Source organism: Zingiber officinale, chromosome 11B, assembly GCF_018446385.1.
Source record: "Zingiber officinale cultivar Zhangliang chromosome 11B, Zo_v1.1, whole genome shotgun sequence".
Lineage (NCBI taxonomy): Eukaryota > Viridiplantae > Streptophyta > Magnoliopsida > Zingiberales > Zingiberaceae > Zingiber > Zingiber officinale.
In genome coordinates this window covers 24,752,338-24,765,386 of record NC_056007.1, presented here as the reverse complement: position 1 = coordinate 24,765,386, position 13,049 = coordinate 24,752,338, and the positions used below count along the sequence as shown (strand labels likewise).

Below are 13,049 nucleotides of genomic sequence, written 5' to 3'. Positions count from 1 at the left end.
TAATACTGAGGATCAGGCTGTTGATATTGGATCCTGGTCGGAAATACACTGACAAAGGAATGCACATCTTTAGCAATCACTGGTCTAGTCTCATACTGCTGATAATTTATAGCCATAATCTCGATAAGTTCTCTGGCCTGGGTAGATGTCTTGTTAACTAGAGCCCCTCCACTAGCTGCATCAGCCATACTCCTGTCCATGGGAAGCAATCCCTCATAGAAGTATATAATCAGTAGTTGATCACTTATCTGGTGCTAAGGGCAATTGGCAACAAGTCCTTTAAATCTATCCCAATATTCTTGAAACGATTCTCCTGTAAATTGTTGGATTCCACAAATACTCCTCCAAATAGCTACAATCCTAGAAGCAGGAAAGAACCTCACCAGAAATAATTTCTTCATTTAGATCCAACTAGAAATTGAATTGGGTGGGAGACAATATAACCAATCTTTTGCTGAATTTGCTACTGAAAATGGAAATGCTCTAAGTCTAACATCTTCTTCTGATTTGCCAAGTGGGTTCCATGAAGAACAAACCATCTCCAAATCATGCAGATGTCTATTGGGATCCTCACCAGATAATCCATGAAACTTCGGTAATAGATGTACAATAGTCCATAACTCGAAGTCTGCCTCTAAATCAGAGTACCTAATGCAGAATGAATCAACTGACAAATATGATGTCCAAAACTCTCTGAGAGTCTTTTCAGTGTCCTTCTCCATGTTACTAATCAAATCTGAGATCCTGAACACATTAAAACTCTAAACTACTGATAACACATATTTCCTGGTCTTTCCTGAAACACTCATGCAAATATCATCAAATGACACAGGAAATAGACAAGATAACACACATGCATACAAGAGATGAAATAATTAAGCCCCTAACAATATTTTTGAATTTTTGCAACCACAAAAAATAGAAATAAGAAAAGAGAGAAAATAGAAAAACAATCCTAAGGTTACTAAACACTGTTACTTTTCCCCGGCAACGACACCAATTTGATTTTAGCCCAATTTTGTCATGAATTGGGCATCAAACAATGAAGTATCAAACCCCTCCTATGCTAATATAGCATAGGAATGACTCGGGTCATCCGCCAATGAAAGCAACGATAGGATGGTATTTAGGATCGCATGTTATTTCTATTTTTAGGATTTTTGATATAGAATTGGGGGTTTTGGGTTTTGATTCTAAATCCTACGAATGAAAAGAAGAACAAGAAAGAAACTAATCTAATGCTGGAATGAAATCTAACTAGGTGCGAATAATTAATCCACAACGTATTGTCACTCTACGCTATGGGTTAATTATCAACATGATTAATCTAGAGAATGAAATAACGAAGCATTAAATAAAACTTAATCTAGTGAATGAAAGACAATGCAAGTAATAAAACTAAGTCAAACCTAACTACAATTACAGAAAATAAAAACAACATAAAGTAAAACATAACAAAACTAACATGTAACAGAACCTAAAGCATGTAACAAAATCTAATCTAATATACCCTAATTACATTCAATCGAAACTAGAACTTAACGGAATTGAAATAACAAGACAAAGCAAGAATTAACCAAACTAAAATGCATCAAAATAAACCTAACTAATGGTTGAAGCAATTGATCGAACACGTTGTGTGCATATCTCTAATTAAGCTAAGTATGTGCAATCCAAACATGGAAATAAAGTTCAATACAAGCTTTCAACCATAAAACATCAACAAAAGCAAACATAAGCAATGAACAGGAAATAAACTAAAAATTCCAACCACAATCCACACATCTGTTTCTGATTACCCACGACTACCCTTCATCGTCACACGAAAGACCCGGCTCTGAACCCCCAAAACCGGTGGACAGTAGCTCACTGCTGGTTGCTGCTAGCTGCGACAACGAAGATGATGCAAACAAATCTTCCAACGGAGAACCCCTTCATTAGAAGTTGGCCAGACTGTGATGGACTACCGCCGCCCCTCCTTTGCTCTACCGCATGAACCCAAGTGGAGGAACTTTGGAAGGTTGCCGGAAGATGAAAGATCTTACCGGAGAACCCCTCCGGTAAGGTGGATGATTGGAATCGCTGCCGAGGCTCGCTGCTGCTGCCCCTTGTGCTCGCTGCCGTCGTTGCTAGAATCTGAGAAGGAGAAGAAATGTGGAGTGTGGCTGATCGACCGGCGGCAGTGAAGAGAAGAAACAGGGCCATCGGCCGGAGAGAAGGAAGAAAGGTGCTGGTGTGGATCGCGAGCCCTAGCCGCGCCGAGAAGAAGTCGCGAGGAAGAGGTGTGTCACTACTGTGCTGTGCACGAGTGGAAGAAGAGGTATGGTTTCTTAATAAGTTTCAGGTTTGGGTCGATTAGAACTTAGATCCGGATCCAATAACCAATAGGATTGAAATTGGGTTGATGACTTGGGCTTTTAAAAGTGGGCTTTTGGATTAGGTTTGAAGAGTAGGCTTTTGGATCAAATTTGAATTGGAGCTCCACTTCTTAGATGAACCCTTGGATGCCTTGATCTTAATCAATGGTTTAGATCATTTTAAATTAGGATGAAGGCCTGGATCACTTAGATCTGAATGAAGGAGCAGGATCTCATTGGATCTTGATCAACAGTCCAGACTGATTCAGCTTGATCTCCTATGTTTTGCCTCCAAATCAAGCTAAATTTGATCCAACTAGACCCTAATCTATGGCTCTTTGAATTTCCTACAAAACCACATAAAAACATGAAATTAAATTCCATAATTTGTAGAAAATTTACAATTAAGTCCAAAATTAATTGTACTCACAAAATGTAGTATAAACATAAAATTAAGCATGTGAGAAGGTAAAAATGCTAAGTATAAGAGCCAAAATAATGCACAAAAATACTAATTATCAAGGAGCCTATAATGTAATTTAGGATTGGTACGGTAGTTTAATAATAACTCTTTAGTGGTATGAGTTATTATTGATGAACTTGAGTTGGATGTTCAGGGTGAACACAGGAAGCTCAAGCTCATCGGGAGACCAAAACCAATTTCTCCTCTCGGTCCCTGTTGTAGCCTCTATAAAGCCTTATATCCACAAAGTCCACTTCTTACCCTAGTAATGGGCCGGCCACATCCTTGCTTGGTGCAAGGGGGCCGGCCAAGCATGGGCTTAGAAGGCAAAAAGTGGTCGACCAAGCTTGGTGCCTAAGCTAGGGGTCGACCACTAGAAAAGGAAAAGGAAGTTTTGTTTTAAAAAAAAAATTTGTTAGAGTCTTTCTTTATTTGTAATTATCTACAATGGTTAAAAGAGAGATTTTATTTTGTTAAAATCTTTCTTTTTTGTAGTTATCTACAATGGTTAAAAGAAAGATTTTAATTTTCTTTTATAGTCATCCTCATGGTTTTAAAAGAGAGTTTTAAAATTTTAAAATCTTTCCTTTTATAGCTATCTACAAAAGATTAAATAGAGATTTTAATTTTGTTAAAATCTTTCCTTATTTGTAGTTATGTATAATATTTAAAAGAGAGATTTTAATTTTTGATAAAACTTTCCTTTTTTTTTAACCATGATTTAAAAAGAGAAGTTTTAATTAAGCTTTTCTTTTTGTAGTTGTCAACATGTTTTAAAAGAGAGAGATTAATTTTAAAACTTTCCTTTTGTTGCCATGTACAATAGGAAATTTAGAAAAGAGATATTTTAATTATTGTTAAAATTTCTATTTTAATGGGAGACCACAAATAAGGAAGTTTTAATTATGTTTAAAACTTTCCTTTTTTCCCAAGACCAAGGATTATAAAAGAGAGGTAGAGGGTGCCTTATGACACAACCTAAGCCCTCTCTCTTCTATTCTCCTTGTGTGGTCGGTTTTTCCCCTCTCCCTTTCTTCTTCCTTAGGCCGGTGGCACAAACTTGTTTCTCTCTTTTTCTTCTTTCTAAGGTCAGCACCTATCTCTTCTTGGTGGCCGAAACTTGAAAGAAAAGAAGAAGATCTTGGTGGCCGGTTACTTGGAGAGGAAGAAGAAGAGAAGGAAATTTCCTATTTTGTCATCCCTTGGTGGCTTGAAAGTTTTGGAGGAGAAGAAAGCTTGGGTGGATTTCATCTTGGTAGATCGTCGCCCACACGACGTCCAAGAGAAGGAGAGGAATACAACAGAAGATCAAGAGGTCTATAAGCTACAAAGAAAGGTATAACTAGTTATTTGTTTCCGCATCATAACTAGTTCATGTTCTTTATATAGATCTCGAAAAACCAAAAAAAAGAGGCTATCGATTTTACGCTATTATTATTTTTTTTTTTTATCGATTTTGTGTTTCAATTTCATGTTTCGATATTGTGCTTCTATTGAGGTCTCTATAGTTAAACATAGTTTACTGTAAGAAGTTAAATATCCGATTTCTTTGAAAGACTTTATCTAGAAAGTGGTGGATGATCCCATACCCAAGAAGGTCTAATGCCTCGCCATGTTTAACCTGGAAGCCGATCTTTGAAATAGATATTTAATCAACTTCTGTAATATGGTTTAACTTAGGAAGATCACATCGGTTAAACATGGAGTAAAAATGTTAAGTATCATTTCCAATCCAAGTTTAACTTCTGAAGGACAATTTGGATTAATAATGTTAAGCATCGTTTGCAATTCAAATTTAACTTCAGTAGAGCACATGGGTAGCTAGGATAGTTCTATACTTGTACAAATTTTTGTACAAGGGAACTAGAATGGTATTCTGAGTAGAAACCAACAATTGGTATCAGAGCAAGGTTTTAGCCTCTGTGTGTTTGGTTTTCAGCTAATTATGCACAAGTCATACATAATTTAGGCAGGATAATAGTAGGATGTGCAAATAGACTAACTCTGTGGTTACAGACATCCTAGATCCAACTATTATGACCCTATTGTGTTTTGTGTGTGATTGGACTCTCGGATATGTCGAAGGTATTTTATGTGTGTGCATGATTATATTTATTAAATACAGTAGGAGTTGTATTAGTTTTAGGATTTTATATTTTTTCGATCTAGATTACATGTACATTCCTTCATGGAATATATGATCGATAAATGTAAAATTTATTTTTATCGCGGATCGTATCCTTGCAAGGCGTGATACTAGTTAAGCACCAGAGGCGCAGTGGAAAAGGAAGTATGATGGATGCGACGATGTAAATCCTTTGGCGGCAGCTAGGATTGGTGGCATATGGAGGACAACATTGGATGAGGCCATAATAGTTGAAAAATTAGTTTTCATATTTATTTCTTTTTATGCTGTGATGTGTGTGCTGTGTTTGTGTGCTTGTGTGCATGTTAAAATTCCTCGTTTCTAAATAACTAAGTGGTAGAGGAATTAATTAAATTCCACGCTTTCCATTACTGGTTTATAAGTGATGCATTCAAACTTGCGCGTTGGCTCTGAGTGTCTTCCTCCACATTGGATGAGTTTGTTTGCAGATCACTAGATCAAACTTCCTTAATGGATGATTATAGGAAATTATTTAGGAGTGTGTGATCTTCTCCATCTGAAGGGGGGCAATCCTATTTAATGGACTTAGTATCAAGTAATGGTATACACTTAGGCACATTTAATAGTATCCTCTCCATTGGAGTCACTGCTATTATTTGTGTGACCGAAGAAAAACCAACTATTAATTTATCATAAAGATAGGTTGACAAGATAATAAAATTAATGGGTAAAATCCCCTCTTACAAATGTTAGAATATGTATACGTCTACACTATCGTGACATACAAAATTCATGGTTTTTGAGGTAATTTTATTTGTTATAAAGTTAGGCTAACAAGATAATTAATGGGTAAAACCCTCCTCTTACAAATGTTCAAATTTGTATGCGTCCACACTATCGTGGCATACAAAATTCATAGTGTTTGAGGTGTTGGTGAATTTAAATGATATTGTTTGAGGAATCAATATTATTTTAAATTCTAAGATTTTGACCAAATATTTGGTCGAAGACAGACCAACTATTAATTTTATTTGTCATAAAGTTAGGATGACAAGATAATAAAATTAATGGGAAAATTTCCTCTTATAAATGTTTGAATTTGTATACATCCATACTAACGTGGCATACAAAAGTCACGGTGTTTTGGGGTGTTGGTAAATGATATTGAGGAATCAATATTATTTTAAGGTCTTGACCAAATATTTTGTGATTCTTAGAATTTCAAATATTTTTTAATCCCCTAGCTATTATATTAGAGAATACACTTATAAAGTCCCAATTATATTGATTGGAAACAAAAAGTAGACTACCCTCACAAAATTGAGAACAATAAATGTGTATTCTATTCATTGTTGTTGAAACATGTTTAGTGGTATTATTTCCTGGTACCTGGTATGTAGATACGGGAGCCACTGATCATGTCTGCAATTCATTGCAGGGGTTCCAGGAAACCCGACAACTATATGAAGGGGAAATCATCGTCTACATGAGCACTGTTGTAAAAGTAGCAGCTGTTGCAATGGGAGATGTTTATCCTTCGATAGGAATAAAACATTGATTTTGAGAAATTGTCTTTACATACCAAGTTTTAGAAAGAACTTGATTTCAATTTCTAAACTATTTAAGGATGGATATTCTGTCTCTTTTGATGACAAAGTTGTTATCAAGAAAAATAGGAAAGTTATCTGTTCTGGTATGTTGGATGACAATTTATATACTCTAAATCCAATAAACTCCCATGATGCAATAACAGGAAATTAATAACTCATCTTCTAATTCTAATAAGATAAAGCAATATTTGGAAATGAACCAAACATATCTTTGGCATCTAAGGCTAGGCCATATTAACTTGAGTAGGATTCAAAGGTTAATACACTACAACAAAATCGCTCATAGACATCAGTGGAACAACAACGGTTTTAGGCTAAAACCGATGTCTTTGAGTATTTTACACCGGTTTTTCTAAAAACCGGTGTCTATGAGCGCAGATTTTAGCTCATAGACATCGGTTTTTTAGGCGATGTCTATGAGCGCCCTTTTTTGGTTAATAGACACCGATTTTAACATCGGTTTTTAAAATCCGATGTTAATCAACCCAAATAATATTTTAATTTTTCCCCACAAGCCAAAATCTGCACACTGTGAATTCCCTCCAAACCTAAATCTTTATCCCGCCCTTCCTCCGCGCGACATCTCTCTCGCGATAACCTAAACCTCCGACCATCCGACCATCCGACCATCCGACCATCTCTCTCAGCCTAAACCTAAACCTCCGACCATCTCTCTCAACCTCATCTCCCTCTTCCCCCCTTCCTAGATCCTCTCCCGATCAGGATCAAGACACGACGAACTTGCTTCTCCGTCCAACCACACCGCATCTCCTCCAACTCCTCCATTTGGTTGAGAAGAGGAGGCCTTGGTAGCGTACAACATTCCCACCCGCACGTCCAGAGCCACCGGCACCACCTCCTCCGCCACCTCCGCGAACAGCGGGCTGAACCGCAGCAGGTATGACTCCGAACCGCCATTGTCGAGTAATTGTCACAGAAACAGTCCTCTCTCTCTCTCCCTCTCTCCCTAATTATTCCTCTCTCTCTTTCCCTCTCTTTCACGAGTAATTGTCACAGAAACAATAGGCCAGCCAAAAACAAAAACGAAAGAAGAACAGGGAAGGAACGGGGAAAAAAAAGTAAAGAGATAAGGCAGAGTAGAAAAACAAAAAGCTATAAAAGTAGTCTGATGTTGCTAGAAATGGTCATTGTTGCAATCCTCAAGCCTTTTCTCTTCTCTTCTCCTCTTCTTCTTTGTTGTGTCATGGCTGCGTGATCCCGAGTCGCACCTCACCGCCGCGCTCCCCTACCTGTTTTTAAGAAGAGCGACCGGCTCTGTAGCTCCTTCTTGCAGCAAAGGCTCGTCCTTTGTGTGTGTGTGTGTTTTCCTACTTCAAGATCGGATTTTTAGGGTTCTTGCTGGTTCTGCGTTGGAGGTGTTCGCTGACGAACTGAGGACGGCCAGGTCTGGAACAATCTTTCTGTTTTTGGATATTTTTCTATTTATTTTTGGTTCTTGTATAAAAAGGGCAGAAGAATCATTTCCATTTCGGTTTCTTGCATGATTTTTCTGGTCTTGTTTCTGTTTCAGGAACAAGAGATTATTATGCTGAGGAAGAAATCGAGGCCAGTTGCTAGGAAACAAGGAAGCTTGATGTCTGAGAAGCAATCTTCCTCTTCTTTTTCTGTTAATGGCGGAAGCATCCAAAGCAAGCCCTCGCCTTTGTCCCTCTTCCCTTCTCCGAGGCTCTTCAGGAGCTTCTCCTGCAAGGGATTCTCAGACCACGAGTCCTCCATGAGCCCTACCTCCATTCTTGAGACCAAGCACCTCTGTTCCTTGGGCGCCCTCTCCGTCTCCGACAGGCCTAAGCCCAAGAAGCCGTCTTTCGAAAATGGCGGTTCGGAGCCGACGGGCCTCATGATCAATCATCTAGTTTTTCTAGCTTTGGAATACTGATCTTGATATGCTATCAATTATTTCAGATATCAGATGAAGGGGGTGGCATACCAAAAAGTGGTCTTCCAAAGATTTTCACATATCTCTATAGCACTGCTAAAAATCCACTCGAGGAAAACGATGAAGGAAGCTCAGATGGAGTAATTATGGCTGGTTATGGTTATGGGCTTCCAATTAGTCGTCTCTATGCTCGCTATTTTGGTGGTGATTTACAAATTATCTCTATGGAAGGATATGGTAAATCCAATTCTTTCTTTATGCAATACTTAATCTCAAGTTCAATTTGTCCTGCTTAAATTCCAATATGGCTCATTCATTGCCTATTATGTTGCCAATACTTATTCGTGATTTACAAACTCGTGCTTGCTATGATTTTTTGATACAAACCGGATGCTATGCTTTTGTTACAATGATTTTTTTTTATACAAACCGAATGCTATGCTTTTGTTACAAACCATATACTAGTTGGAGACTAAATGATTGCCTAAGAAGAAAGGAATTAGAGATTAGGAGATGCAGTGAGTAGAGTGGCTGGATAAGCTATCTTAAATGGTAACCTTAGGATTAAAGGATTGATACTCGAATTTAACCTAACCTATTAAGATAAATGGGTAATCAATACTAATCCTTATTTTGATTGTTTAAATGTTGGGCTCCTGTTTCATAGCAAAAGGTTCATTTTGTGACTCTAAACTAAGTTTTTTTTTATTGTTTAAGTGTATTTTCTGAATTTTGAGAACCAATTTTTTTTTGTACATCTACCATCAAGTATGACCCTACTTAACCAGATATACACTTTTAGACCCCCATCTTCATGCACATGGCTAACTGTAACCCGCGAGGTCTTCTGACTTTGTGTTTTTCAGTTCAGGGTCTACTAGTTTACTTATCTCTTCTGGGTTTTGAAGATACTTTGTGGCCTGTATAACATAGAAGAACAATGAGCCGTGGATATATAGCATGAATCTACTAATATGAATCACAAACTGTTGGATCAAGAAGGATATATCTTGAGACTAGCGAACCCAAAGGGCAAACAATGTTATGTCTTTTCCAACTAATGAATCTCCAAAGGGAAGATAATGTTGAAAGAAACTTGTGATTTGCAGCGAGGCTATGGTTTCCTCAGTTGGGATGTGATAAGGTAGCTAAATAGAGGTAATACAACCTTTAACTTACCCTGACTATTGTATGAACTGATTAGAGGGCTTGTTGAGAATTAAGCTTCTAAACTACATGGAACAAATGATTATCGGAAGTTTGTAGGAAATAAGAACAAATTTGGGTTTATGCCCTCAGTATCTGTTACAAGAAGCTGATGCTGTTTTTGAGTATCAAATATTTTCAAATATGCATCTTACCCAATTTATCAGACACCCTCTTTCCTTGCAATATGGAGGTCTTCCACTGATTATTTCCAGTAAAACTACTCCAAAAGCAAAGATGTTAGCTTGAATTTCCATTTCTTGTTGCTCTCGAGGAACATGGGCGGCCGATTTAACCCTAAGAAAGGCATGGCGTTTGAGGGTTCTATCTTCGACGCCGGGCCGATTTTTGAGTCCTATGGCGTAGCTCACGGATAGGCAGGTCGATTGCTCGATTTTTGAGTTGGCCATCATCATCATCTCCCTGTTACTGGAGAAGGGACTTCATCATGTCCGGGAGGTGAGTCAAAGCTTCACTTTCTCTGATATGTGTTTGGGTATTTTTCTTGACAGAAAAGTTGTCCGGGAGGTGATTCTTTGTTTTTTTGTCCCAAATTTGCATCCTTGGATCCTAGTTTGAGTGGTAAAAGTGCAGAACCAGTATATCGTGATGCAAAAGGTTTGAGTTCTCTGACACAGCATTGAATTTGAAATTTTTTCATGTACATTTGGAAGCCCAGATTCTACCGGTTTTGTAGTTTTATATTTGCATGTTTCTGACTGCTGAGTGACTGAATTATTTTCTGCAGGGAAAGCTATTTCAAAGGAAGAGCTACTGAAACCAAAGGAGGAAGAGAAACCAAAGGTATTTTTCACACACTTCATCTTTGATTTGGTGGTCATGTTTACCATACGTGTCAGTTAATTCCCAAGAGCTATATTTTTTTGTTTCACTTTTATTGTTAGCTATATGAGCACAACATGCTATGCTTTTGATTTATTATTACAGCTATTTATCAGAAAGGAGAATTATTGGTACACTTTTGATTGTTTAATTATAGGCTCTCTTAGTTGGAAGCAAGTGTAGTGCTGATTGTGTAGGAGTGATTTGTAACCCTTATTATTATTTATTAGTTTTTGCACAATTTTTTATGTTGGATCCATTGCTGTCTAGTTGATTTTTATTTGCTCTTTTTGTTTCTTTAAGTTCACTTCCATTTGCAATCTCTTCATATATTAGTGACTAATGGTTGGTTGCTGTTCCTGGATTTGTTATAGCGCTATTGGTTGTTTCTACTAAAGAAAGTTAACTTTTATCAGGAATATTCTTCTGTGATCTTCCTACACAATTGGGAGACTTTGTAAAACCAAAGTAACTAATTTATTAGGTTGAAATGATAGATAGATGAGTGATCTCAGTCTTGGCATGACTAACATTTTTTTTTTATGTTCAAAACCTTTCATTTTGTTTTGTATGGTTCTCTCTAAGAGCATGGACCTAGTTATCTTTTGACAGCTGAATATGATTCTTTTACTTCATTTGTAACTGCAAATTCAACTTTCTGATACCTTGTGAATCACTGAAGATCCTTATTGCAAGCATTGAAGTAAGCATTGATGTGGTTGAGATAAATGATGAATAGGTCTCTTTTTAAGCATTCAAATTAGTCATCCTGTTACCTGGTGCTCTTACTACTTTTTCAACTATGATTTTTGGTCTTGATTTACTAATATATTATTTATGTGTTTTTACAGTTTACAAATCTCAAGTACTCCAGAGTTGAAATTGATGAAGTGCGGTTCGAGTGGGCTAAATGCATGCTAGATTACATTTGAGACAGTTGTACCTTGATGTGTTAACAGAATGTTATACTTTGATTTTGATATCTATTAGCTAGCTTTTGATGTAAAAACAATGTTTGGGTATTTTATGGATATTGTTGTAAGAAGATTATTTATATAATTTGTGAATATTTGTGTATTTTATGGATATTATTGAATGAAGAATATTTGTACAATTTGTGAATATTTGTGTATTTTTTTTGTTATTGTCGGTTTTAAAATCAAATCTGTGCTGTTAAAAAATATACATATTACATCGGTTTTCCACCGATGTAAAACCGGTGTTATAAAGTAATATTACATCGGTCATTTACCGCTGCCAAAACTGGTGTTATTAACATACAATATTACATCGGTTTTACACCGTTGATGAAACGGTGTCGTTAAGTGATACTACACCGGTTAATAACCGATTCGAAGACCGGTGTCGTTAAGTGATACTACACCGGTTTTAACCCGATGTCTAAAATGACAGACTTTTAACATCGGCTTCATAGACATCGGTCGAAAATCAAATAGACACCGGTGGAAAACCGATGTCTATGAGCGATTTTGTTGTAGTGATAGCCGATGGACTTTTGGGTTCATTGGTGGTGGAAAACTTTCCAACCTGCGAGTCTTCCTTGGAAGGAAAAATGACCAAGAGACCGTTTAAGGCTAAGGGATATAGAGCCAAAGAAGTATTGGAATTGGTCCATTCTGATTTGTGTGGACCTATGACTATCTAGGCAAGAGGTGGTTTTGAATATTTCGTCTCTTTTATAGACGACTATTCGAGATACGGGTACATTTACTTGATGCGCCGCAAGTCTGAGTGCTTTGATAAGTTCAAAGAGTACACGACTGATGTGGAGAAACATCATGGTAAAAGTATCAAGACACTACGGTTAGATCGTGGTGGAGAGTAACTCTTAGGAGAGTTTAGGAGTTACTTATCAGAGGCAGGGATTCAATCCCAATTGTCTGCACCTAGTACACCCCAACATAATGGTGTGGCAGAATGAAGGTGTAAAATACCGAAAATTTACGAATAATGATAAGGGAATTTTTAACAATTTTTCGGAAATTTTTCGGAGCTCGTATAGACGAATTTACGGGGATAAAAATGGGGCCTCGGGAAAGCTTGTTTTGGCTACCCCATTTAAGCGAGGAAAAGTTTGCTTTTTCTTTTATTTTCTTTTATTTCTTTTCTTTTCTTTATTTTTTTTCTTTTTCTCCGGTTTCTCTTTGACGTTGTTTCCACCAATGTGCCGAGCCTTCTTGCACCGAGCTCGCCCGACGCCGACCCTAACCTCACGAGGCGGTTTTCTTCTCCCCCTCCCGTGTACAAACCCTCGGCCAAGCCTCGTCTCTGCCGACTCTTTCTTTTCCCCTTCTTCCCTACTCCTCTGCCCGTCACCCTTGCTGTGGAGACTGCCATAGCCGACGCTCCCCTTTCCCCAAGTGCCGGCGACGATCTGCCATCGCTGACCTACATCGCCAGCGATGCCGAGCACCCCTACACCGCGCTGCTGCCGCACGGAGGTGCCGCCGGCATCCCCTGTGCCCTAGCACCAGCAGACGACCGCTCTCTCTCTACTGCGATTTGGCAGCACCACTGACACCCGATTTCATCTTCCTCCTCAGCC

General features: G+C 37.9%; 2 long non-coding RNA genes across 2 annotated transcripts; one reads left to right on the top strand and one right to left on the bottom strand.

Annotated features, from left to right (window-relative positions):
- Nucleotides 1-9,307: 9,307 nt before the first annotated feature.
- On the bottom strand, nt 9,308-9,920 carry LOC122035011. Its single transcript, XR_006126856.1, has 2 exons — nt 9,796-9,920; nt 9,308-9,354 (listed from the first exon to the last, which is right to left on the bottom strand). It is a non-coding gene; the product is annotated as an uncharacterized LOC122035011 (long non-coding RNA).
- A 272-nt stretch (nt 9,921-10,192) lies between these two features.
- Nucleotides 10,193-11,389, top strand: LOC122035195. Its single transcript, XR_006126927.1, has 3 exons — nt 10,193-10,258; nt 10,389-10,444; nt 11,335-11,389. It is a non-coding gene; the product is annotated as an uncharacterized LOC122035195 (long non-coding RNA).
- The last annotated feature ends 1,660 nt before the right edge of the window (nt 11,390-13,049 follow it).